At 45.5% G+C, this 24,944-nt stretch overlaps 2 non-coding genes across 2 annotated transcripts; both read right to left on the reverse strand.

The window, feature by feature from the left end:
• Positions 1–3,180: 3,180 nt before the first annotated feature.
• Positions 3,181–3,284, reverse strand: LOC126031447 (small nucleolar RNA U13). The gene has a single exon (XR_007503322.1). It is a non-coding gene; the product is annotated as a small nucleolar RNA U13 (small nucleolar RNA).
• Positions 3,285–24,538: 21,254 nt separating this feature from the next.
• On the reverse strand, positions 24,539–24,645 carry LOC126031620 (U6 spliceosomal RNA). Its single transcript, XR_007503453.1, has one exon. It is a non-coding gene; the product is annotated as a U6 spliceosomal RNA (small nuclear RNA).
• Positions 24,646–24,944: the final 299 nt, after the last annotated feature.

Genomic DNA, 24,944 nt, shown 5'->3' on the forward strand with positions numbered 1-24,944 from the left:
GAGAGGCAGAGCCTTCATTGGCTGCTATCAGTGGGGAGGGCCAAGAGATGGACAGAATTTTTTGATAAGACTAAGAGAAACAACTATCAGTGCAGAAAAGCATGCTGCAATGCAAGAGAAAAACATGTTTGGTGCATCACTATCTCTGGGGAGTTGGACGGAAAAGGGCAAGTTGCTCATCGGTATTTGGGAAGGAACAGGTGAGCTCATTAGCTCCTTGGTGGTCTTATGACTCACACATATGATGTCTTAGTGGTTGACACTGCTGATAATTGGAACTGTTCTGTGGAAGTTGTCCTATGGGACCTATGGGGCCTTATCAATGCTCTGCTCTCTGGATGGGGAAGGCAGAAAATTATCCTAAATTATTGAAACACAGATGATAAGCTTCTAGATGCTTCTCTCCCTTAAGAAAAGCTGATAAAGAATCATGCTAAGGGCCCGGAGAGATAGCACAGCGTTGTTTGCCTTGCAAGCAGCCGATCCAGGACCTAAGGTGGTTGGTTCAAATCCTGGTGTCCCATATGGTCCCCCGTGCCTGCCAGGAGCTATTTCTGAGCAGACAGCCAGGAGTAACCCCTGAGCACCACCAGGTGTGGCCTAAAACCAAAAAAAAAAAAAAAAAAAGAATCATGCTCAAAGAGAGAAACTGACAGATTGGCAGACAAAATGAGAGAGAGAGAGAGTGAGAGAGAGACAGAGAGAGAGCGACAGAGAGAGAAATATATTCCCTAGAGGCAGGTAGGGGAGAGGGCAGATGGAGGGCAGGAGGAAAACTAGGGACATTGGTGGCAGGAAAAGTGCACTGGTGAAGGGTGAAGGGTATTGGGCATGGTATGACTGAAACTCAATCATGAACAACTTTGTAATTGTGGGGGAAAACACCAATTGTATTATGAGCAACCTTGTAAATGACGGTGTTTAGATAAGTATTTTTTAATTATCTTTATTTAAACACCGTGATTACAAATATGATTGTAGTTGTATGATTAAAATCATGTAAAGAACACCCCCCTTCACCAGTGCAAGATTCCCACTACCAATTTCCCAGATCTCCCTCCTCCCCACCCGAACCCACCCATACCTATACTCGAAACAGGCTTTCTATTTCCCTCATTCATTCACATTGTTATGATAGTTTTCAGTATAGTTATTTCTCTAACTGCATTCATCAATCTATGTGGTGAGTTTCATATTATGAGCTGCACCTGGCAAAAGCTGGTCTCCAGAATCAAGCCAGATATCTGGCTGCCCTCCTCCCCATGCACCTCCCCCCTGGAGTATGGAGGGAGGGGGGAAGCCTGAGAACCCCTGAGAGTCCACCAGAACCCACATCTGGCCCTCTGAGCTGGCACCCAGGGAAGGCCTGGAGTCAGGGGAAAAAGACAGGGAAGGCTGGGGTCCTGTCAAGCCTCCCAGCACTCTCTAGGCTAGGAAGAAGGCCTCCGGCATGGGACCTCCCCAAACCTCATACCTGGCAAGAGCTGGTCTCCAGAATCAAAGAGGAAACCGGAAGCCAGATATCTGCCCTCCCTCCTCACTATGCACCTCCCCCTTGGAGTACGGAGGGAGGGGGGAAGCCTGAGGACCCCTAAGAGTCCTCTTGAACCCACTTCTGGCCAACTGAGCTGGCACTCAGGGAAGGCCTGGAGTCAGGGGAGAAAGAGGGGGACGGCTGGGGGCCTGCCAAGCCTTCCAGCACTCCCCAGGCTAGGGAGAAGACCTCCGGCATGGGGCCTTCCCAAACCCCATAACTGGCAAGCGCTGGCCTCCAGAATCAAAGAGGAAATCGGAAGCCAGATATCTGCCCAACCCCCTCCCCATGCACCTCCCCCCTGGAGTACGGAGGGAGGGAGGAAGCCTGAGAATCCTGCTTTTTTTGTTGTTGTTGTTGTTTTTGGTTTTTTTTTTTTTGTGTGTCACTCCCTGCGGTACTCAGGGGTTACTCCTGGCTCTATGCTCAGAAATCGCTCCTGGCAGGTTCAGGGGACCATATGGGATGCTGGGATTCAAACCACCGTTCTTCTGCATGAAAGGCAAATGCCTTACCTCTATGCTATCTCTCTGCCCCTAGATAAGTAATTTTTAAAAATCTAAGAGGAGGTGCATAGCAGTAAGGCGTGTGCCAAGCACCGAACCAGGGTGAACGGTGGATGGTGGTTCAAATCCTGGCATCCCATACAGTCCCTTGAGCCTGCCAGGAGCAACTTCTGAGCACAGAGCCAGGAGTAACCCCTGAGCACCGCTGGGTGTGATCCAAAAAAAAAAAACTAAGAGGAAGGAAGGATGGAAAGGAGGGAGGGTAGGAGAGAGGGAGGGATTCTCACAACCAACCCAGGTTTAATAGTTCTGAGCAACACAATCCTGAGTCATTCCTGAGTGTAGAGTCAGGAGCAATCCCTGAGCAACACTGGGTGTGGCACCCAAACCAAAAAAAAAATTAAAGGTGATGAATTTAGCAATCTGTCACCCCCAATGAGCTAACTTTGGGGAACACCAGTTGCTGGCAGCCTCTTGTGAAATAGAAACTTGATGCTTCAGTGGCTGCCAGGTGGTGCTTAAGAAACCAGGGACACTTCGGGGAAGGGTTGTGTCCCATAGGCACTAACCTGTTTGCATGGGACAATCTAGTAATGCAGGGACAAGAACCAACATAGCTGAGCCCTTGGAAATTATTTCATGTAACTGAGAAGCTGACATGGTCATTTTCCTTTGGATTACTTATATTTTTCCCTATTTAGGTAAAATTCCCATAACTCAAAAAATAACCTGTGGGGGCCGGGAAGGTGGCGCTAGAGGTAAGGTGTCTGCCTTGCAAGCGTTAGCGTAGGACGGACCGCGGTTCGATCCCCGGTGTCCCATATGGTCCCCCCAAGCCAGGGGCGATTTCTGAGTGCATAGCCAGGAGTAACCCCTGAGCGTCAAACGGGTGTGGCCCAAAAACCAAAAAAAAAAAAAAAAAAAAAAAAACCAAAAAAAAAAAACCTCTGTGTGTGTGTGTGTGTGTGTGTGTGTGTGTGTGTGTGTGTGTGTGTATTGGGGATGGAACCCAGATGCTCATACATACAAAACATATGCTGTGCCACATCTCCAACCCCTAAGTGGATTATTTTTAAATGAACAGCATGGCATTTAACACATCCATTATGTTGGACAACTACCATCTCTATCTTTTTTTCAAGTCAGAAGGGTCATGTGCCGACGTCGTAACAAGGTTGAAGGGAGGCACATATCACACACGCATGTAAAAACCCAATCATCATGCTTGTGAACCGAAAAAGCATCCACCATCTCTATCTTGTTCCAAACATGCTAATTTACATGGGATGTTCAGGCAACATGTGTGATGTTCAAGGACCATTTCTGGCTTTATGCTTAAAGGGTCATTCTTGGTGTGCACTGGGATCTTAAGAAGTAAGTACTAGGGCTTGAACCAGGGTCAACCACATGCAAGAAAGCAATTTACTAACTGTATTCCTGGGGCCGGAGTGATAACATAGGGTGTTTACCTTGCATGCAACTTGCATTACTTCTCTTTTGCATAGGCACATTAAAATGGGAAAATAATAATATGCAAACAAGTTCTTATCTAATAGAGATGGGAACACAAATTTGGTAATGCAATTAGACCTTATACCCTGAACATTGGCATAATGATTTGACTTATGCCTCAGAAGAATGGGCATCACCCACACACACCTGAACAATGGATACCATCTATGGAAACAACCACAATTGTCTATAACATTACCAGGATCCAAGCCTCTACCAGGGAAGACCTACCACTGCTTTGGCATTGACTTACTCCAAAGAGTGCTCTCAACACCCAGATGACTCAGCAACAGCCTGCTTGCAGGGAAGATCGCTCCACATTGAATGGTATGCTGAAACTAGAGGATGCTCCACATCAGCCTGACATCGATGAAAGTAATGCACAGAATCCAGAATCTTTAAATATAAGAATCTGATACCAAGAATAGCTAGAGTGTGAAAAAGTTTCACTGAGACCACGGAGAATGATTCAGGTTGGACAGACTGGTATGCCTGGAACCCAGAGTCGGTCTTATGCCAATAAACTTCTGGGGTGAGGCCTTTTTGTAATCAGATCAAGGGTTTTTTTCCATTTTCCCCATTTTTCTGGACCTATGCAAACAACGGTGATTGCCACTATCACACCTTTACTATAATTTTTTACTCTTATCCTTTAAGGGAAAAAAATACAATTTACTGAACTTAAAAACAAATAACTGTAGTAGAATGCCTGTCTCGAATACAGGCAGGGGATGGGAAGGGTGAAGGGGGGAATGTTACACTGGTGAAGGGGGGGATGTTCTATTTGTGACTGTAACCCAACTATGATCATGTTACTTAAATAAAAAATATATTAAAAAAGATTTACATTATATATATATATAAAAAAATAACTGTATTCCAGGGGCCGGAGTGATAACATAGCAGTAGGGTATTTACCTTGCATGCAACTTACCCAGGACAGACTGCAGTTCAATGCCCAGCATCCCATATGGTCCCCGAACCAGGAGCAATTTCTGAGCGCAGAGCCAGGAGAGTCACTGGGTGTGGCCCAAAAACCAAAAACCAAAACCAAACCAAAACAAAACAAAAAACCAAAAAAAACCAAAAAACAAACCAAAACACACAATTGTATTCCTTCTTCTCTCACACAACAATTTTTTTTTTTATTTTTAGGTCACACCTGGCATCAATCAGGGGTTACTTCTAGCACTACACTCAGAAATTGCTCCTGGCAGGCTTGGGGGACCACATGGGATGCTGGGATTCAAACCATTGCCCTTCTGCATGCAAGGCAAAGGCCATACCTCCATGCTATCTTTCCAGCCCAACATTTTTTTTTTATTTTTGGGTCACACCTGGCAATGCTCAGGGGTTACTCTTGTCTCTATGCTCATAAATAGCTCCTGCCAGGCTCAGGGGACCATATGGGATGCAAGGATTAGAACCACCATCCTTCTGCATGCAAGGCAAATGCCTTACCTCCATGATCTCTCTCTGAACCTCTTGCAACAATTTTTAAAAATTTATTTTTATTTTTGGTTTAGGATTATACCTGCTGGTGCTCAGGAGTTACTCCTGGCTCTGCACTCAGGAATTGCTCTTCATGGTGCTTGGGGGAACCTATGGGATGCCAGTTATCGAATAAGTGCAAGGTAAGTGCCTTCCATGCTGTATTATTTCTCTAGTACCCCAATAATTTTTGGGTTTTTTTGGGGGGGGGGGTCACATCCGGCAGTGCTCAGGGGCTACTCCTGGCTCTTAGCTCAGAAATCGCCCCTGGCAGGCTTGGGGGAACCTATGGGATGCCGGGATTTGAACCACCGTCCTTCTGCATGCAAGGCTAATGTCCTACCACTGTGCTATCTCTCCAGTCCTAGTTTTTTGAGATTTTTTAAAATTTTATTTTGTTGAAACCATTGTGATCTACAAAGTCCTTCATAGTTGAATTTCAGATATACAGTGAGTCAGGGCCATCCCACCCAATATTTTTTTATTAGTACAAAAGAAGATCCAGTATTCAGTTAACTTTTTTGGGGGGCACACCCATTGATATTCAGGGGTTACTCCTGGTTCTGCACTCAGAAATCACTCCTAGCAGGCTCGGGGGACCATATGGGATACCAGGGATTGAACCTGGGTCCATCCTGGGTTGTTTGCTTGCAAGGCAAATGCCCTACTGCTGTGCTATCACTTCAGTCCCTCCAGTTAACTATTATTATTTCTTATTCTTCTCTGTTTCTAGACCCTGACACTATGGATTATTTGTTCTGGACATTTCATATAAATGAAATGAATCATAAAATATATGCTCTTTAGTTTGTCTTCTTTTATTTATAGCCTCCTTTAATTAATTTCCATTTGAAATTTCAGACGTGGTATTTGATTTTGATATTAGAAAACTTGTAAGTATATTTGGAATCATTGAGCCTACAGTTCTACTTTTTCAATTCTGAAATGATGAAACTTAAATACAAAATGTTTCTCTTCAATGGAAATTTATGATCCCAGCTGAGCTATGCTATAATTGTAAAATTCTACCTCTCCCAGATTTCCAAGTATCTGTATTAAAAATGTAAAAAAGAAAATCTCTTCTAAAAAAGAATCTTTTCCAGCCTTTTAAAAATATCAATTATATGCTGAAGTGATAATACTTTTGATATATGGATTTAATAAAAGCATACGTTTAGAATTAGTATTAACTCTTGCTTTTTATTGCTTTCATTGTGCTGGAAGATTAAAAAATTCAAATTTGGGGCCGGGAAGGTGGTGCTAGAGGTAAGGTGTCTGCCTTGCAAGCGCTAGCCAAGGAAGGACCGCGGTTCGATCCCCCGGTGTCCCATATGGTCCCCCCAAGCCAGGGGCGATTTCTGAGTGCATAGCCAGGAGTAACCCCTGAGCGTCAAATGGGTGTGGCCCAAAAACCAAAAAAAAAAAAATTCAAATTTGCCCCTGAGAGCCTGGGGGAATACCATGAGAGCTTCTAACACCTGCCTCACAAACATTTGGTCACAAGTCCAAATTCCCGGTGTTCTCATGTAGCAGGGACAATTCCTGCCGCTCTAGTGAGTGAACTTGGCATGTCTGCTGTGTGTGATCCCTGGTATCACAAGTGATCTCAGATGGACAGTGTGTAAGCACCCCAAAAGGGGAGTGAACCTCCTAATATCCCTATAGGGACCCTCCCCCAGCAAGCACCCCACAGCCTTAATTCGTGAACCCAAATTAAGAGCAGGACCCTTTCAGTGAACAGTTGTGCAGACAGCGCAACCAAAGTCACTCACACAGCATTACTGAGTTCTGAGACCTGGTGAACAATCAGAGAGCAGCAAAACATATGAGCATAGTATCATGGTTCAGTGCCAGGCCTGGGGATGTGGTGCTGTTTGGACCCATTGGTTCTGGAACAACCGGAATTACACTTGGGGGGTGCTCAGGGAACCACAGAGTTCTGAGGATAGAATCTGCTTTTGAACACTCACTTATGAGCTTTCTCCCCAGCCCCCATTTTATTTTATTTTAGTTTTTGGGCCATATATGGCAGCACTCAGGGGTTACTCCTGGCTCTCCACTCAGGAATTACTCCTGGCAGGCTCAGAGGATCATATGGGATGCCAGAGATTGAACCCAGAACTACCATTGTATAAGGAAATGCCTGACCCACTGTGCTATTGCTCTGGCCCCTCTATTTTGGTTTTGATTTTTTTTTTTTTTGCTACATCTGGTGGTGCTCAGGAGTTACTCCTGGCTTTGTGCTCAGAAATCACTCCAGGCAGGCTCAGGGGACCATATGGGATGCTGGAGATTGAACCCAGAACAACCATGTATAAGGCAAATGCCTTACCCATTGTGCTATTATATTTTATTTTGGGTTTGAGTTTTTGTTTGTTTGTTTTGCACTCAGGATTACTCCTGGCTCTGCACTCACTCCTGACAGGCTTGGAGGGACCATATGAGATGCTAGGGATCAAACTCAGGTCTGTCACAGGTTGGCAGCATGCAAGGCAAATGTGTTGCTACCACTGTGCTACCAGTCCAGCTCCAAATCCCTATTTTATTTTTAAAATATTTTATTGAAGTACCAGGATTTATAAAGCTGTTAATTATAATTTCTGGGGGGCCAGAGCACTAGGACCGTGAAGAGGGTAATTGCTTTCCATGCGGATGACCTAGGTTCGATCCCCAGCATCCCATAGGGTCCTCCGAGAACTTCCAGCAGTGATTTCTGAAAACAGAGTCAGGACTAACTCTTGAGGACCACTGGGTGTGGCCTAGAAACCAAAATAAAAATAGATTATATTTTCCATACATTCATCATTCCAATATCAAGCCTATAGTCAGAGAGCACTTTCCCTTCACCAGTGTCCCAATGGCCCTTCTAAAACCCCTCCAATGTAAGTTCAGGTCAATAGACAAAATTTTCAGCTCAAAGGACTTTGACTTTCTTCTCTTACTATTTTTTCTCTCCCTCCCCCATATAGAAGATCTCTGTCTCTCTCTGTCTCTCTGTCTCTCTCTCTCCCTCTCTCTCCCTCTTTGTTTTTGATAGAGGTGATGACACTGACACACATATAAATGAATAAAGGTAATATCCTGAAAACCCACAAAATTATAAATCAAAATCTATTTCTTTTTTTTGTTGTTGTTGGTTTTTTTTGTTTTGTTTTTTGGGCCACACCCGGCATTGCTCAGGGGTTACTCCTGGCTGTCTGCTCAGAAATAGCTCCTGGCAGGCACGGGGGACCATATGGGACACCGGGATTCGAACCAACCACCTTTGGTCCTGGATCGGCTGCTTGCAAGGCAAATGCCAATGTGCTATCTCTCCGGGCTCTCAAAATCTATTTCAACTACTTCATGTTTTAGAGTTATATTAATTTAGAGATTATTCTGTGCTGATACATTTTAGAGTTTACGTAAAAAAAAAAAGGTAAAACTTCCAATTGTAAAAGTTACTCAGAGTGAAGACAATTAAGGAAATTTAAAGGGGAAACTCTAAATAAGCCTATAAAAGTACTAAATGTGTTTTATCCTAAGCAAGGGGACATTGGATTTATATGAGAAAATATTATATTATAGTTACTGCTTAAGTATCTGCATGAATAAGTAAGTGATTGTAATAAAAACCTCTCTGGATGTAAAATAAAAAAACCTAATCAGATATAGAACATTCAATATAAATGAGACATTAATTAGTTACTGAAAATGTATAAAATCGCTTAGCAAGCTAGGAGTAAACCTACCTTTCTAGTAAGGGGCAAATATAAGCCCCATCAGTAAGTACCAGACTATGGCCTGTGCAGGGAAGTTTATTGGAAGCTCCTTTTTCTCAGCAGTCTTAGATTTTCCCAGGTACTGCTCTTCCTTGGGGTTTCCATGTGGGTAGAGAGAATAGCCGGGGGACCAGCCTTCTCGAAGCTGCCTCCTCTCTTCTTCCCACTGTATTATTATTATTATTATTATTATTATTTATTCATTTGTTTTATGGGCCACATCCGGCGGCGCTCAGGAGTTACTCCTGGCTCTGTGCTCAGAAGTTGCTTCTGGCAGGCTCAGGACCATATGGGATGGCGGGAATCAAACCTGGTTCTGTCCTGGGTTGGTCGCATGCAGGGCAAGTGCCCTACCGCTGTGCTATCACTCCAACCTCAACTCTTCCCCACTGTAGACAAGCACTCAGGGAACCAAATATCTCTTTTTTTTTTTTTTTTTGGTCATACCCGGCTGCGCTCAGGGGCTACTCCTGGCTCTCTGCTCAGAAATTGCTCCTGGCAGGCTCGGGGGACCATATGGGATGCGGAATTTGAACCACCATCCTTCCTCCATGCTATCTTTCCGACCCCCCAAATATCCCCCAAATATCTCCCACCAGTGACAATATAACTCCTTCATCTCCCATCCTGCTGACATGTTGACAATAAAGTACTTTAAAAAATATAAAAATTGGTGGAAGGTTATTGGTGAAGGGTTGGTGCTGGAACATTGTATCCTGAAACCCAAACACAAATAACTAACTTTGTCATTCATGATGACTGACTTTATTTTTATTGATTTTTGGGTTTGGGGGCCACACCTGGCAGTGCTCAGGAGTTACTCCTGGCTTTTCCCTCAGGAATTATTCCTGGCAAAGCTCAGAGGATTGAACCTGGGTCAGTGGTATGAAGGGCAAATGCTGTAATATTTCTTGGGCCTTTCATGGTGGCTAAATTTAAAAAAAAATCTTTATTTAGGGTCAGAGACATATAATAGGAGTTAAGGCACTTGTTTTGCATGGGGAAAACCCAGGGTCAATCTCTGACAACACATGGGTTCCCAAATTAGAGGTGAGAGAGTCCCCTGAGCAGCACTGGTACCAAAAAAATTCTATTTCCTTAAGGGTAATAAATAAGGAGCAGCTGAGGGTTTTCAAGCACTAGAGTGGCCGGGTGTGTTTTCCACACAGATGATCCAAGAGCAGCTACAATGCTAACCCTGTTCTCTGGTGGGCTAAGAACTGCTCAATTCTGATGAAAATGCTGCAGTACTTACAGTCAGTCCTCCCTTGGACATATTTCAGGACTCCTGTTGGCACAAAAGATCCAGGAAGAACATTTACAAAACGGACAGGCAACCCCAGACAGACAAGCTTGACTCAGAAACCTGGCAGATATTTGGCTTGATGGGAGAGTTTGTTTGCTTTGGGGTCACACTGTATTATCACTCTGGCTCACTAAATTCGAGATTTTTAAAAAATATTTATTAATTAATTTATTTAGGTTTTTGGGCTACACCTGGTGGCGCTCAGGGGATACTTGTGGCTCTGTGTTCAGAAATCGCTTCTGGCAGGCTCTGGGGGACTCTACGGGACACTGGGGATAGAACCCGGGTCTGTCCTGATCAGCTATATGCAAGGTAAATGCCCTACTGCTGTGTTATCTCTCTGGCCCCTAAATGGGAGATTTTTGAGGACAATCAAGTACCTGTCACTTGGATGAATCCTCAGCATCATGAGTGCACTTAGCATTCTGAGTATGTTGTGGCTGTAACATGAAAAGCCCTCTTTGATCTCCTTTTCACATTGTCTGCAATCTTATCGATGTGGCAGAAAACCAGGCAACTAAGAGGCCTCCTTTCCAGCCAACACCCCCTTCTAGCAGGAAACAACTGTGGCACTTGGGACTCCTAAATACAAATGTAGAAGGGTGTTAGGTTACACCTTATTTTACCTAAAAAAAAAAAGATCACCCCTGGTTCCTTTGTGTTTGTTTACAACTAGGATTTACCCCCAGAACAGAGATGATCTTATTTGGAAGCCTAGATGGTACTGGTTCAGGATAGCCTGAGCTATCTGCCCTTATGTAATCTGTCCTTACTGTCCCACCTGAGGGTGGTCTTGGCTCGAAATAAAAACGGCAGTTCTGGCAGGCAGCTGGCTTTCCGTATGAGGGAGAAGACTGCCAGACTATAAGTGTTTCACCCTCAGTCGGGTGTGGATCATTTTCATGTGTGACCCTGCTTTAGACTCATTCACCTGGGGCTGGAGATACTGCGCATGGGGTGATTTTACAGGAGGGTACAGGCAGGGCCTGGTAGGTGGGATCCAATGTTAGCAGGTGTAGACGCCTCTTGGCTAGTATGGAAATGCAAAGCAGAGGAACTCAGGCTTATGTCTATATGGGGTGGGGGGAATCCAGAAGAAGGAAAAGGGAAGAACACCCCATACAGGCCATACTGGGCCAGACTTGCTTCCCAGCATCTGTGACTCCTTCTTGGCCACTCCTAGACATGCTGGTAGGGAAAGAACTTTCCAGAAGGGGCTGGAGCAATAGCATAGTAGTTAGGCATTTGCCTTGCATGTGGCAGACCTGGATAGAACCAGGTTCGACCCCCAGCATCCTATATGATCCCCTGAGCCTGCCAGGAGCGATTTCTTTTCTTTTGGGGGGGTTTGGGTCACACCCGGCAGCACTTAGGGGTTACTCCTGGCTCTATGCTCAGAAATTGCTCCTGGCAGGCTCGGGGGACCATATGGGATGCCAGGATTTAAACCACCATCCTTCTGCATGCAAGGCAAGCACCCTACCTCCATGCTATCTATCAGGCCCCCACTGAAGCGATTTTTGAGCACAGAGCCAGGAGCAACTCCTGAGTGCCTTTGGGTGTGGTCAAAAAAAAGAAGAAGAAAGACTTTCCAGAACCCAAGGATTTTATGAGGACATGGCGAGTCATTTTAAGTTGGGTTGCCCAAGAAATACATTCTGAGGAACAGAACTCAAAGGCAGGTGATATATTTAGGGGAAAATTCCAGGAAGTCATCATCTGAGAAGGGGAAGGAAATAGGAGACCAAGGTGAGGGTGATGGTCAACAGGTGGATGCTTCACTGTCATGGGCAACTGAGGCCGTACTGAGAGGGAGCTGGAATATTTACCTGATTATTGTTGGTTCCTGATGGGAAGTTCTTAGGAATGTGAACTCTGGGGATTCTGGACCCTGCTTATTGCTGGTTAAGAGGCCTCCAAAGCCAGAACAAAGACCTTATCAGAGCCCCTGGAGTAGCAAGAAGCATCCTTCAGTGATGAGAGGAGAAGCTGTAGGCCCGGATCCAACAGTTTTGCCAACACCAGACTCTGGGCCTACTAAATTTCTCACGGCCTAGCTACAAACTAGTCTCATTTCTGGCCCAATTTCAGATCTCATTTTTTGTTTTGTTTTTCTTCCTTCTCTCCTACTTATAATTTATCTTATCTGGCTCTGTATGCAACTGCTTACATAAATCTTTCTATGTTTTTGGAACACAGCAGGATGTACATAAATAAATACTGGAGAGATCCAACTTTTCTTTCCACACTTCCTTCCTCTTCTCCTTGCTTCCTTCCTTGCTTCCTTGCTTCCTTGCTTCCTTGCTTCCTTGCTTCCTTGCTTCCTTGCTTCCTTGCTTCCTTGCTTCCTTCCTTCCTTCCTTCCTTCCTTCCTTCCTTCCTTCCTTCCTTCCTTCCTTCCTTCCTTCCTTCCTTCCTTCCTTCCTTTCTTTCTTTCTTTCTTTCTTTCTTTCTTTCTTTCTTTCTTTCTTTCTTTCTTTCTTTCTTTCTTTCTTTCTTTCTTTCTTTCTTTCTTTCTTCTTTCTCTCTCTCTTTCTCTCTCTCTTTCTCTTTCTCTCTTTCTTTCTCTCTTTCTTTCTCTCTTTCTTTCTCTCTTTCTTTCTCTCTTTCTTTCTCTCTTTCTTTCTCTCTTTCTTTCTCTCTTTCTTTCTCTCTTTCTTTCTCTCTTTCTTTCTCTCTTTCTTTCTCTCTTTCTTTCTTTCTTTCTTTCTCTCTCTCTCTCTTTCTTTCTTTCTTTCTTTCTTTCTTTCTTTCTTTCTTTCTTTCTTTCTTTCTTTCTTTCTTTCTTTCTTTCTTTCTTTCTTTCTTTCTTTCTTTCTTTCTTTCTTTCTTTCTTTCTTTCTTTCTTTCTTTCTTTCTTTCTCTCGCTTTCTTTCTCTCGCTTTCTTTCCTTCTCTCTTTCTTTCCTTTTTGGTGGGGAGGTTTAGGGTCACACCCGGCAGCGTTCAGGGGTCACTCCTGGATCCACGCTCAGAAATCGTTCCTGGCGGGCTCGGGGGACCATATGGGATGCCAGGATTCGAACCACCATCCTTTTGCATCTAAGGCAAACGCCTTACCGCTGTGCTATCTCTCCGGCCCCTCTTTTTCTTTCTTTCCCTCCTTTTCTTCCTTTTTTAAAAATTTTTGGTCCACACTCAGCAGTGATCAGGGGTTACTCCTGGCTCTGCACTCAGAAATCGCTCCTGGCAGGCTTGGGGCACTATATGGGATGTCAGGAAGCTAATCTGGGTCCATCTGGGGTTGGCCGCATGCAAGGCAACAACTTATCACTGTGCTATTTCTCTAATCATCTTTCCTTAATTTTTGGATCACACTTAGGTGCTCAGAATAAGTTATGACTTGCTCTGTGCTCAGAGCCAGAAGTGACCCCAGCTATACTCAGGGACTATATGTTATGTGGGGAATTTTTGAACCAGAGTTGAGACTGACAAAGTGCACACCAGGCAAGTGGCTTACTTCCTGTACTATTTCTCTGGTCCCTAACATTTTCTTTTCCATTGACCATGTTGACCATGTTCCCCCTTTCTGTGATCTTGGAACCGAATCTTATACACCTATGCTCAGCTCAGTGCTGGGCAAATTAAAAGCAACTGATTATTTCTCTATAGAAAAAGCACACAGGCTAAAGAGACACCACTCTCGCCTGTTAAAGACATAGAAGACCTTATTTAGTAAAGATTCTGCCAGGTAGCAGATACTCAGTAGATAGCTGATAAATACAGAGAGGAGTCTTCCATATTAGAAGGCTCCCACAGGTAGTCCCACTGAAATTGGATGTTGTGGAAGGTCAAGGTTACTCTTGAAGTTACTATATGTTGTACATTCCACAATCCCCAGAGAGGGAGAGGAATCCCCATGCCCCCAATTCGGGAAGGACAAGAGACGCAGGTCCAGCAGCAATTCTGATGTAGGAAATAATCCACACACCATTGGGAAGGAATAGCAGGCCAGAAACTCACCCACAAGCTGTTCACCCACAAACCAGTTGCTCCCCCACATGGAACCATGAGCCAAGATGGCAGCTCTTCATTCAGGCAATCTTTATTGGGAAAAAAAAAGCCCATCCCCAAAGGAGGGGGGAAAAGCCAGATGAGGAGGTAATGGGGAAACATCTTTTTAACAAGAAAATCAAAGGAACCAAGAGAGAGACATCTAATTAGAAGGTAATATGAGGACAAATCCAAAGACCTCTACCAATAACTATACACTCATTTTCATGAGCACTAGCAGGAGGGAGAGACTAAAGAAAAATCTAGCATCTAGCGATGGGGCTTTCAAATGGGTTCCCAGCAGGCCTTGCACATTGGAGAAGAAGCCACAGTCATTCAAAGGCAGCTTGCTTATAAACCCAGTCAGTGATAGCAGAGTCCTGGACAAACTTTTCTCTAGGATATATCCCCGTTGAGAAAAGAATTAACAGCTAGGTTGGAAATTGGGATCTCAGAGGCTAGGAATGGAGCCACTGTTTTTACATCATTTGAAGGAGAAAGAAACTGGTAAGTGAGGAATTGCAGCCACGTAGGGACCTGGGATTTTGAACTATAGCATTTTCTCTTGAAGAGGCAAACACATTCATGCTATTAAGTCCAACTCAAACCACTGAAGTCGAATCTTGGAAAGACAAGTGCTTGCTTTTCACTAGACAAGCTTTGTCCTTGAGTCACTTACTTCTGGGATTTGCTCTATTAGCAGTTAGGTGGAAGGTCCATTGGGACTTCTGGTACTTGTGTTCATTGTTTGCTGCTGCTGCTTTTGTTTCTGTTTTTTAAATATTTTAGTGAAGTAGTTTTGTCTCAAAAACTGGAAAATAACTAACTAGATAGCTAATCTCATAAGTAAATAACGCACTTTCCATTGAGATGAGAGAATAGGTGATTTCAGAATAAAGCGCCTACTTAAGTTTTTTTTTTCCTCCCATCCCTCCCACCCTACTTAAGTATTTTTAAATTAAAATGCAATTCCTATTGGCTAGAGGAATAGTATATATAGTGAATGGGTAGGAAGATTGCCTTGCTGTCACAGGTTCAATGTCTGGTTTCCCAAGCACTGGCAGGACAGATCCCTAAGCACTGTACAAAAGGAGTAAGCCCTGAGCTGAGTGTGGCCCCCAAATAACAAACAACAAACATCAAAAAGAAAGAAAAGATTGCATTCTTTTTGGGGGTCACTCCTGGCAGTGCTCAGGGGTTACTTCTGGCTCTGCACTCAGAAATCACTTCTGGCAGGCATGAGGACCATATGGGATGCCTGGATTTGAACTGGGGTCCATCTTGTGTTGGTCACATGCAAGGCAAATGCCCTACCACTGTGCTATTTCTCTGACACAAAAATTGTAATTATTGGGGCTGGAGAATAGCACAGCGATAGGGCATTGCATGCAGAAGGATGGAGGTTCGAATTCCGCATCCCATATGGTTCCTGAGTCTGCTGGGGCGATTTCTGAGCATAGAGCCAGGAGAAACTCTTGAGCGCTGCCGGGTGTGACCCAAAAAAGAAAACAAAACAAAAAATTGTAATTTTTATAACAGAAAATTTATCCTTTTAAAGAGAACAATTTTGGGGCCATAGAGATAGCATGGAGGTAGGGTGTTTGCCTTGCATGCAGAAGGACTGTGGTTCGAATCCTGGCATCCCATATGGTTCCCGGTGCCTGCCAGGAGTGATTTCTGAGCATAGAGCCAGGAGTATCCCCTGAGTGCCACCGGGTGTGGCCCAAAAACAAGAGAGAGAGAGAGAGAGAGAGAGAGAGAGAGAGAGAGAGAGAGAGAGAGAGAGAGAGAGAGAGAGAGAGAAAACAATTTGGGAGCTAGAACAATAGCATTTGCATGCTGGCATCCCATATGATCTCCAAGCCTCCAATTCCAAAACAATTCCATCACCCCCAAAAGAAATTTTGTACCCCTTAGCACTCATACCCTCAGTCTCTCCTCTTCCCAGCTCCTACTCATCTACTTTCTGTCTCTCTGGATTGGTGTATTCTGGACACCTCATAGAAATAGCACCTGCCATATGTGGACCTTGGCGTCGTCTTCCTCCATGTTGTATCATGGCTCAGTACTTCTGTGTAATGAGGATGATTTTCAGTGGCAAAGAGACACATTACCTTATGTTAGTCTGTTATTCATGGAAGAACGTCAGGGCTGTTTCTACCTTTGGGGCTATTAAGAATAATGCTGTGAGGGGCCGGAGCAATAACACAATGGATAGGACGTTTACCTTGCACAAGACCCTTCCAGGTTCGAACCCCGGCATCACATAGGGTCCCCCAAGCCTGTCAGGAGTGATTCTGAGTGTAGAGCTAGGAGTAACCCTGAGTGCTGCCAAATGTGGGCCAAAAACCAATGAAACAAAACAAAAACAAAGAATAACACCGTGAGAACATCAGCATCTAAAAATCTGTTCCTGCTCTCAGGCTCCCTGGGTACAACCCCAGAGAAAGAGGTGCTGTGTTTCTGGTGACCCTGCTGATTCCTGAGCCTTCTTCCTGTGGTGGGGCACCAATTTCCATTCCCAGCACAGTGAACAGGAAGGAGTCAATTGAAATGGTAACTCCTGAGTTATTTTTGGGGAAAGCTTAAGAAAACACCTTGGTGGGGCCGGGCGGTGGCGCTAAAGGTAAGGTGCCTGCCTTGCCTACACTAGCCTCGGACGGACCGCGGTTTGATCCCCCGGCGTCCCATATGGTCCCCCCAAGCCAGGAGCGACTTCTGAGCACATAGCCAGGAGTAACCCCTGAGCGTTACTGGGTGTGGCCCAAAAACCAAAAAAAAAAAAAAAAAAAAGAAAACACCTTGGGCCATACATGACTCTGCTCAGGACCTGCTAAGGAGTGCTCAGGGGAACCACATGAATTGAACATGTACCTCTGGCATGTGCTCCTGCTCAATGAGCTCCCCCCCAAGCCCCCATTTTCTGGAAAGTTTTCATTTCTCCATCTTGTTGAACATCAGTGCTGTAGCGTCCCATCTACTTGTTCCTCCACCTTTCTTTCTTCCTTCATACCCTTTAGAGGTTGATAATCAGTTGAGCACATAGGCCAGAGATCGGCGATACTTACCCAGGTGTTAGTGGAGCCTATGGCTTCAAAATGAGGTTCTGATGAGACACAGGCCTGGAAGCAAATGTCAACGCCGGAAATAATCCACACAGTGAAGAGGTACAAGAATGGGTTCAGGGACTGGAGAGACAGCATGAAGGTAGTGCATTTGCCTTGCATGCAGAAGGACGGTGGTTCGAATCCCAGCATCCCATATGGTCCCCTGAACCTGCCAGGAGCGATTTCTGAGTGTAGAGCCAGGAGTAACCCCTGAGTGCTGCTGGGTGTGACCGCCCCCCCCCCCCAAAAAAAGAAGAATGGGTTCAGGAAATCCATTGCTCAAGTAAGGAATTCAACCACCCAAGCTTTCTGCTCTTAAACGCAGCTCAGTGGAAGAAGACTGAAGACTGAGCCCCTGCCTTCCTTAGACCCCTGCTTTTATTGACAACAATCAGGCCCCATCCTAGGGTGGGAGAGAAATATCAAATAGGGAATAATCCAATATACTATCAACACATCATACCGTAGGGTGGAGTACAAATATTGATTAGGGTAAGACCAGTAAACCAAAACCCGGGCTCTTATGCTCAGTTAGTTTCTCTGCTGTGTGCATGGGACATTGGCAAGACCTAAATGTCATGATTGATGAGCCAATAGTGATGCATGACTGGGATCGGAAGCTGGCCTGTGATCTGTGTCAAAATCAATTATCTGAGCTGCCCAGTATATGGGTTTTGACAAATGTCACATCTTGTACCCACCCTGATCATAGTGGCCACAAGACTTCCACGGCCTTCAAGACCCTCGGTTCTCTACTTGTTCATCCTCTGTGCCCCCCAATTTCCCACAACTCCTAATACTATTTTTTTGGTTTGTTTTTGGGCCACACCCGGCAGTGTTCAGGGGTTACTTCTGGCTATCTGCTCAGAAATAGCCCTTGGCAGGCACCGGGGACCATATGGGATGCCAGGATTCGAACCAACCACCTTAGGTCCTGGGTCAGCTGCTTGCAAAGCAAACACAACTGTGCTATCTCTCTGGCCCTAGCTCCTATTATCTTACTGCCTTTTTGCAGTATAAGACATTTGATTATTTACAGTAGTTTTGTCATTTACAGAATATCACATGATTAGAATCCTATAGCAGTTAGCTCTTCCAGATTGATTTCTTTCACTTGTCTGGTTCCACTGTGGCTTTCCCTATTCTGAATCCAGGTGCTCCTGATGGGCAGAGATTGACCTGGGAAAGTCAATGTCATTGAATGGGCCTCTGACTGCATTCAGAACCACCAGTAGTGCTGGGTCAGTGTGGAGGTACAGATAGCAAGCAGTGCTGGGGATTGAAGTTGGGGCACCCTGCATGCAAAGCATGTGATCCATGTCTCTGTCTCTGTCTCTCTGTCTCATTGTCTCTGTCTCTCTGTCTCTCTGTCTCTCTGTCTCTCTGTCTCTCTGTCTCTCTGTCTCTCTCTCTCTCTCTCTCTCTCTCTCACACACACACACACACACACACACACACACACACACACACACACACACACTGCCCTTAAGTTACATAAACAGAGAAAAGTGGTCTAGGGCCATACCTAATGGTTCTTGGAGGGGCTACCTCTCTGATCTGCATATGTGGGGCAATCCTCCCAGAGGTGTAGGGATTGAACCTGGATCTCTGATATGCAAAGCATGTGCCTGTTGAACAATATGACCCTCCAAAGTGATTGAGAGAGACATCCACTTGTTATTTCTTAAGGCAAAGCATCACATTTTGGAGCAGGAAACAACATTCAGGCCTGGGAATTGTCAAACTTCTTTCCATTCAGATACACGGGCCTGGTATTTTTGAGCCCTACACTCCCCTGGGGATCCCTGATATGCCAGCTGCAAGTCTGCTCCTCAGAAAAGCATATTGGATGCTAGAGAGAATTAGGTTGTTAGCAGGATAATGCATTATTTAAAAACACACCAAAAAAAGATGACTCATCCTCCAGCTTCGGGTCTTTAACTATCAGCGTCAAATCTTTCCTGACACAGTCCATGACTGATTGAATCGAAGAATCATTGTTCTGGCTCCAAACCCCTGCGTTACATTAAAAAAAGACTTTTTTCCTTTCACCAGATGGTGTCCCTTATTTCTCACCTGGAAATGGAGGTGGCAAATCCTCCTTCTCTGTCTGGTTTTGTTATGATGAGAGTCAATGAGACCAGGAATGGAAAAACTGTAGGAAGTCGGGGCTGGAGAGATAGCATGGAGGTAAGGCGTTTGCCTTTCATGCAAGAGGTCATCGGTTCGAATCCCGGCGTCCCATATGGTCCCCCGTGCCTGCCAGGAGCAATTTCTGAGCATGGAGCCAGGAGTAACCCCTGAGCACTGCCGGGTGTGACCCAAAATCCACAAAAAAAAAAAAAAAAAAAAAAACTGTAGGAAGTCTAAAGACTAAACAGGTCGGAGAGATGGTCCATGGGCTGAGTTTAGGCTTTGCCTGCCAGGGGCCTACGTTCCATGACAATCTTTGCAGGGTATTCTGGATGCTGCTAGGAGTAAGCCCTGAGCACAACTGGGCATGGCTCCAAAACTAAAAAAAAAATGAAAAGAAAAAGAAAGAGGAAGAAATAAAAAGAGAGAGAAAGAAAAAGAGAAAGAGAGAGGAAGGAAGGAAGGAAGGAAGAAAGGAAGAGAAGGAAGAGGGGCTGGATCAATAGTGCAGTGGTAGGGCATTTGCCTTGCATGCAGCTGACCCAGGATGGACCTGGATTCAATCCCCGGCGTCCCATTTGATCTCCCAAAGCCAGAAGTGATTTCTGAGCCCAGAGCCAGAAATAACCTCTGAGCATCACCGGGTGTGGCCTCCCCCCAAAAAAAAAGAAAGGAAAAAAAAAAGGAAGAAAAAAGAAAGGGAAGGAAGGAAGAACAGTAGTAGAGTGTTTGCCTTGCAGGAAACTGATCCCCACATCCCATTTGATCCCTTGAACCTGCCAGGAGTAATTCCTGAGTACAGTGTCAGGAGTAGCCCCTGATTGCCACTGAGTCTGCCCCCACCCCCACCCCCCCAAAAAAAAAGAGAAAAGAAAGAAAGGGGAAGAGAAGGGGAATCCCAGATCCCAGGGCCTCCTCCCAACACTGCTTTCTGCCAAACCACTTCATTTTCTCAGAACAGCTTCCTTACTGGGTCTGGGAAATGGTAGGGAAATGGCAATTGGTATTGGGAGTCCAGCTCAGGAGCCTGGGAACTGGAGAAGGACACTCTTTCTCCAGGCTGTACCCTTTGATCAATTAGGACTGTGGGGAAGTTATTCCAGCCCCTCCCCACCTTGCACCTACCCCTATAGTTTGTGAAATACACTTAAGTGGCTCCACTTAAGCCTAATGCCCAAGCTCTGACCCTTTACCGGGTGGAACGGGGAGGGGGGGGGAGGTGCTGCTCAGCTGCATGCTTTCTCCAGGAATCTCTAGAAATTGGCAGGTGCTGGATCATGCCTATCACTCAGGGCAAATTGAGTTTTGTATGTTGTCAACTCTCCCCACTAAAGACTCTAATAAGGGTCTGGGGCTATTAATAGCACCCTGTTTCCCTCCCCTTCCAAAGTCACCAGATAGAAGATATGAATGCTTGTCTTCCAAAGCCAACTTTCCAGATTCTCTCTTCAAAGGGTGTGTGCCAATGTCTGCCCCCACAAGCAGATGGTGGTGGGCATTCTATAGCGGTAAATGGCCTCAGACTCTCACCAGTGGTTTCCGCTGCAGCGGGAAGCTGCCTTCCTGGGGGGGATTTGGGCCAAGTCTGCAGCTATTGCTGCTCGGTCCACTGGGATAATGCTCCTGGCTGGAGGAGGAGGGGAGGCCCTTAACATGAGGGTGCAGATTCCTGCTCCCCATAACAAACATTTTCTATCCCCACTGGTAACTAGGATGAGACTCTGAGCATGGTCTTTATTTTCCACAGACAATATATTTTGGGGCCACACCCAGCAGTACTCAGGGGTTAGTCCTGGCTCTGCACTCAGGAATCACTCCTGGCAGGCTTAGGGGACCATATAGGATGCTGGGGATCGAACCCAGGTCGGCCACATGCAAGGCAAATACTCTACCCACTGTGCTATCACTCTGGTCTTCCATATAAAATATTCTGGACAAGGAAGCAGCACACACTTTGGCTGGTCTTTGCAACTTGAGCTCCACTTATGTCCTATTTTCTTTTTAATCTTTTTTTGGGAGTCCTTCTTGGCAATAGTTGGCCAACTGGGCTAGCAGTTCAAAGTGAGGGTCCAGGATGTGACTCTGTTTGGGTTTCATGGAGCTGGGAATCACCCAGCAATGCTTGGGGGCATCTAGGGCTGTATGTGGAGAGGCTCAGGGGACTATGTGGTGCCGGGGACAGAACTAGGGTTCATGGCAAGCAAGACAATTTACTTACCCCCCAAACTGTTGCTCTGACCCCAATGTCCTGTTTTCTCCACATGGAACATGACAGCTGAATATTTTTCAAGGTTCACTCCTTAGAGTCTTTGTTTAAAGGTCATAATAACAAACACTCTTAATCTGAGAGAGAAAGTGCTGATTCAGTTAAACGGGAGAAGGTGACATGTGTGGTTTGCTTCGAGTCTGACCCCAGGTTAATCACCAGTCTTGTGTGGTCTTGGACAATTAATGCAGGACAAAACAGAAGGTAAAAAATCACCGTGAGGGGCCGGAGAGATAGCATGGAGGTAAGGTGTTTTCTTTGCATGCAGAAGGACAGTGGTTCAAATCCCAGCATCCCATATGGTCCCCTGAGCCTGCCAGGAGCAATTTCTGAGCGTAGGGCCAGGAGTAACCCCTGAGCGCTTGCTGGGTGTGACCCAAAAACAAAACAAAACAAAAAAATCACCATGAGGGGCCGGAGAGATAGCACAGTGATGGAGCATTTGCCTTGCATACGACTGACCCAGGAGGGACCCAGTTATATTTCCAGCATCTCATGTGGTCCCCCAGTCTGCCAGGGATAATTTCTTTCTTTTTTGGGGGGAAGGGGTTACACCCGGCAGCGCTCGGGGGTTACTCCTGACTCTATGCTCAGAAATCGCTCCTGGCAGGTTCAGGGGACCATATGGGATGCCGGGATTTCCTTCTGCGTGCAAGGCAAATGCCTTAACTCCATGCTATCTCTCTGGCCCCTAGGGGTGATTTCTGAGTGCAGATCCAGGAGTAACCCTAAGAAACTAGTGATTGTATAGTGGGTAGGGCACATTCCTTGCATATAGCTGACCCAGGTTCATTCCCTGGCATCCCATATGGTCCCCGAGCACAGCTAGGAGTGATTTATGAGGACACAGTCTGGAGTAACCCCTAAGCACTGTCAGGTGTGCCTCCTCCCAAACAACAACAACAACAACAACAACAACAACAAAAATAGCTCCTCACAGGGTTGATCTGAAGATAAGTTGAATTATCCTGATAGAATACCAATGACATGTCATTGGTAAAGGGACACAAGAAAGTAAGAAATTGCTGGTAGGGGCCAGAGAGATAGCAATGCGGTAGGGCATTTGCCTTGCATGCAGAAGGACGGTGGTTCGAATTCCGGCATCCCATATGGTCCCCCCCCCCCGCTTTGAGCCTGCCAGAAGCAATTTTTGAGCGTAGAGCCAGGAGTAACCCCTGAGAGCTGCTGGGTGTGACCCAAACCCCCCCCAAATAAATAAATAAATAAAAAAGAAATTGCTGGTAGGTTGCCTGACACAGAAACATAAACCCAATAGATGTCACATCCTTGTCCTTGGATGGAATTTTTTCCCCTCAGGGTTTGCTCCATGACAGCCACCAGATGGCAGCAAAGAGCAAGCTTCCCCTCAGCGACTCCCCTGGGAAAACCCGGTCAGTCCTCCTGGGGTTTCCTAGGAGAGGAAGAATCCAGACACTCTGGAAAATAGATGAAGGAGAAATCGCTTCTTTGAGTTTCTTCAAGTTCTCATGAAATGGGGCCGGGCGGTGGCGCTAGAGGTAAGGTGCCTGCCTTGCCTGCGCTAGCCTTGGATGGACCGCGGTTCGATCCCCCGGTGTCCCATATGGTCCCCCAAGCCAGGAGCGACTTCCGAGTGCATAGCCAGGAGTAACCCCTGAGCATCACCGGGTGTGGCCCAAAAACCAAAAAAAAAAAAAAAAAAAAAAAGTTCTCATGAAATGTCAAAGCCAGAAAGATAGCATAGTGGGAGAAGGCTTTTGCTTTTCCCCGGGACCAGCCCGGGTTGGATCCCCGGCATCCCATATGGTTCTCCAAGTACCACCAGGAATGATCCCTGAGTGCAGAGTCAGGAGCACAACCAGGTGTGGCCCAAAACCAAAACAACAAAAAACAAAACAGAACAAAAAGTTCTCCCTAGATGCTCATATTTCTTCTGCTATAAACATGGACAACCTTAGAGAGGTGGTACAGGGATTGGGTACTTCCTTGCATGAAGCCAACCCAAATTACTCCCTGGCACCCCCCAGAATCCTGAGCACAGAGCCAGAATTAAGCCCTGAGCACTGCCAGATGTAGCTCAAACTCCTCCTCTAAATGAGATGCTTTAAAGTCAGGCAATCAGGGCCGGAGAGATAGCATGGAAGTAGGGCATTTGCCTTGCATGCAGAAGGACTGTGGTTCGAATCTTGGCATCCCATATGGTCCCCCGAGCCAGCCAGGCGCTATTTCTGAGTGTAGAGCCAGGAGTAACCCCTGAGTGCTGCCGGGTGTGACCCCAAAACCAAAAAAAAAAAAAAAATTAAATAAGGTCAGGCAACCAACCAAACACTGGGGTGAGGGAGGTGGGAGGTGGAGGTGGGGTGGGTGAAAAGAAGTGATGGGGGAGGAGGGTGGGAGGTAGGAAACAAAAAGAGCCTGGGGGAGTCTGTAATTTTATTCCTAGGAGTACAGTGTGGAGAAGTCCCTGGATATTTGCATATCACATGAATAGCTCTTCCTGACAGATTAGTGCTCTGTCCTAGGGGAAAACACTGCAGTTCCTAGACTTGTTGCTAAATCTTATTATTTAATGCATTAATAAAAATACTCCCATGCTTAGATCAAATTAGTTATTTGTTTTATTTTATTTTGTTTTGCCATACCTGGCAATGCGCAGGGTTTACTTCTGGCTCTGCATGCAGGAATTACTCCTGGAGGGGCTTGAGTGATCATATGGGATGCTGGGGATTGAATGCTTAAAAGACAAATGCCTTACTTGTTGTACTATCACTCTGGCCCTTGCTTAGTTTAAAAAAACATATTTTGGGGCTGGAGAGATAGCACAGCGGTAGGGCGTTTGCCTTGCCTGCATATGACATGAAAGGGACCTGGTTTGATTTCTGGCATACCATGTGGTCCCCCAGCCTGCCTGGGAGTGAATTTTTTTTTTTTTTGTTTCTTTTTCTTTAAAAAAATAAATGGAATGCTTCACGAATTTGTGTGTCATCCTTGCGCAGGGGCCATGCTAATCTTCTCTGTATCCTTCCAATTTTAGTATATGTGCTGCCGAAGCAAGCATAGGGGGGCGACTTCTGAGTGAAGAGCCAGGAGTAACCACTGAGCACCACTGGATGTGGCCCAAAAACCAATCAATCAATCAATAAATAAAGTTTTAAAAAATATATATTTTGATAACTATTTTCTCAAAAAACTTTTCCTCTGCAGTCTTGTGTGTTTTCTGCTGGGCCCTGGAGAACATTTTTTTGTCTGTTTTTTGTTTTTGTTTTTGTTATTGTTGTTGTTGTATTTTGTTTGTGGTCATACCTGGTGGTGTTCAAAACTTACTCCTAGCTCTGCACTCAGGAATCACTCCTGGTG

This window comes from Suncus etruscus, chromosome 15, assembly GCF_024139225.1.
Source record: "Suncus etruscus isolate mSunEtr1 chromosome 15, mSunEtr1.pri.cur, whole genome shotgun sequence".
In the NCBI taxonomy this organism is placed as follows: domain Eukaryota; kingdom Metazoa; phylum Chordata; class Mammalia; order Eulipotyphla; family Soricidae; genus Suncus; species Suncus etruscus.